Genomic DNA, 3409 nt, shown 5'->3' with positions numbered 1-3409 from the left:
AGTGTCAATGTTGTGCTTTCAGAAGAATACCAAGCAAAAGCATATCTATCACACAGCCCCAGGCAAGCTTTCAAACCAGGTATGGTACTAGGGCATCTCTAACCAAATAAATAGTATGTTTTTCCCATAAACTGGTAACATTAGGACACTGACAAGTAAAAATATGGTGATATTAACTTCTAGCAATGCACATATCACTGTTATTCAAAGCACTGTATACCACTGATTTACACTACTCCAACAGGTCAGCTTTGCATGCACACACATGCACATACAGAATTCTCTCTACAAAAAACTGGCAGACCCAGCCCTGGAAACATTCAAGGTCAGGTAGGATAGGGCTCTTGGCAACCTGATCCAGATGAAGATGTCCATGCTCATTGCAGAGAGGCTGGACGAGATGACCTGGAAATGTCCCTTCCAAATCAAACTATTCTATGATTCTATGAAAAAACCTGCCAGCTGGGACACCACAAGACTTCTTTCAGCAACTGGAACATACCTCATCCCTTGGCTATTCTCTAGCCACCTTCCATTCTCTTCCTGTTATGTCCAACCCAAAACAAGCACTAGCCAAGTCTTAAATGGTATGTTGAGGCTAATTAATGCAATTATCAAGGCAGAGTAGCATTTATCTCCTGTAAATTTGCAGTTGTTTATGTAGTTTGGAAATCCATTTTAAAAAGTCAACCCTTTACTGCTGCTGACACCTATCCAAGCTGAATGCTATGAAGAGGTATGACCTACTCACTTCTTTAATAATGTTTAATCTTGCAAAAGAAGTTTTGCTGTTTCCACGGGAGTACATGCCTAGCAATCATTATTCCAAAAACATATCTTGCTGGTGTAATTCTTTTTACTTCACAGAAGTTTAAAAATACAAGTAAAGGTCATATGCTAATTTGACATTTCAAAATCATACTCAAACCTGAAGATTCATAAAAGTAAGTTTGATTATGACACTTGATGTACTCTACATATAGAAAAAGCTTAAAATGACTTCTTTTTGTAATATAACTGAGTTTTTTTGCAATATGACATAATTTTAAAAGGGGCTAAGTAGTAGAGAACACCTAGCCAAAGAAACTTTTATCATTGTCCTGCTAAAATAACAATAGATGTACCAAATAACATACTTTGTGAAAATTCTTGAGTAATCACAGTTGTCACTTCTTCAAGTTGCCACAAGAAGAATTTATAGCTGAAAAAATCCTTCTATTTTGTTAATGTTGTAAGTAAAATACACACTCCATCTATTTTTTTCTTTGAATGTGTGATACCAGAATACAAAAAAAGAAAATCCCTTTTAAAATAGGGGAAACAACCTTATAATTTCTTAGGAACACTGAAGATGTGCTTAATAGCTAGGCCGATACTTATCAAATATCCATTTGGCATCTCATTACTATCCTGACTTCCTCCATCCTTATCTTCTCCATTTTTCTTTCATTTCTTACCAACTCTGTAAACTCTTCAGAGCAAGTTTTCTTTTTAATACAAGGCTTGACACAACAGAGGGCATTTTTCCACTACAAAAGTAGTATAGAGCAATTGACATATATAATATAAAAGGAAACTGGATCTTAAATTGCCCTGTTATATTAGCTGGTTTCACTCATCACTGATTTTTCAGAATGCTGCAGATTGTGCCTCAGAAGAAACTTTTGACAGACATTGAACAATCTGATGGCTGGTTAGGAACAGCTGGGGTCTTGGACAGCTGGAAAAGTATAAGAGGCTATTTAAATTATGAATTAAGCATAGCAGGTGAATAATTATGTTTAAAAGATGACCCTATCAACTGAAATTATCAACTGCTAATACCACCATGAGATTTTCAAGCTAGCAACAGGTTTTCTCCACCTCAGAAAACACAACGGTTTCAAGTTGGCTGCAGATGTGCACCACTTCTGTCATATTCACAAGGTTTTCTTCATGGCCAGAGCAGTGGAAAAACAGCAAACAGATGTCCAAGGCACAGTTTTGTAACTATTTATGACAGGATCAGGTATGGCATAAGTTCCAATCTTCAACTTTTGACTTACCCTGAGAAGCTTAGCGTCTGCCTGCACAAGTCCTCTACATACAAGCCATACTTAGGAGGCTGGATTCCCAGGTGCTGGAAGTAGCTGCTTAGCCGCTTCAGTTGAATGGTGAACACAGTGATGTTAGGTTAACAGCTGGACTTGATCTTAGAGGTCTTTTCCAACCTTAATGATTCTAGGTCTAGAAAGCTACTATTTGCAAAGGGTCTCCACAGAAAAGACAAATTAATAAGGTCATCAATTCTTAAACAGCCTAAAGAAGGTCATTCCCTTGGAAGGGTTCTACTGCTTAGCTCAAAGGAGAAAGGTGGTTTCCTGGTCTCTAGGATTGTTCATCTTTCTTTTAGTTGTAATTACACAGATAATCTGGAGTTGTCCATAGCAGCGGATGTGGAACAGACAATATTGTAATTTCTTGTGCTGCTTTGTAGAGTACAAAGGGAAAACAAGATAGGGGCAGCAGCTATGATTTATTCTCCACCTGAGTCTCATACATCATTTAGTACTAGATGAGAGCATCTTTGGAGGGCAGGGGAATTCTGACTGGGAATGCAGAAGCCCCAGGTAGGGAATGTCTTATAAAACTAAAAGCAAATAAAGAACCTTCTATCCCTTGTAGCTGTAGGCAAGATTGCTTCGGTACTGACAGTTTAAAATGCAGACTAAATACAATCATGCAGCAAGAAATGTTTTCCTGGGTAACTACTTTCACTGTTACATTATTTGCTTGAGTATATGTTTAACTGTTGGGGGAGGGAGAAAAAAGCATTTTCCTTGTTTTATTAACTCCACTGCTCCAATAGGCAAAACATGAAATTGAACAGTAATATAGAAACTGGGTCTGAAAATAAGACACAAGTTTTTATGATCATTTTTATTACAAAATTATCAAAAAATCATCTGCTAACATTTACAGCTTAATTTTAAAAAATCTTCTCAGCTCACCAGGCTACCAAAATGGAAACGACTGTAAAGAAGTTATGCAATGTATTTTGTTCTCCATTATAAACAGTCAGAACTCAGGAGTCTGCCATCAGGAAAATCAGTTCATCCAGCACCTCTGCCTCTGCTGCTGCAAGTAAGTAAGTGGCAGAGGCCTCATTACGTTTTCTTTGCATTTTTCAAAGTCAATCCAAGCACAGCAAAGGGTACACAAAGTGTACCATTCTTTAAAAAAAAAAAATTTTCAAAAGGGATCATTTTTATCTTAGCTGAAAAATACAGCTCACTGGCATGACTTTATAAGGTTCCAAGAACATAAGGAAAGAAAATTTTAAAAATACATATAATCTGTTAGAGTTTGTAAGATGTTGAGACTGATCATTTACAATGTATTCAAAGAATTAACACCATATACACAAAGA

This window comes from Corvus hawaiiensis, chromosome 30 (assembly GCF_020740725.1).
Source record: "Corvus hawaiiensis isolate bCorHaw1 chromosome 30, bCorHaw1.pri.cur, whole genome shotgun sequence".
NCBI classification, from domain to species: Eukaryota; Metazoa; Chordata; class Aves; order Passeriformes; family Corvidae; genus Corvus; species Corvus hawaiiensis.
This window is presented reverse-complemented; position numbering follows the sequence as displayed.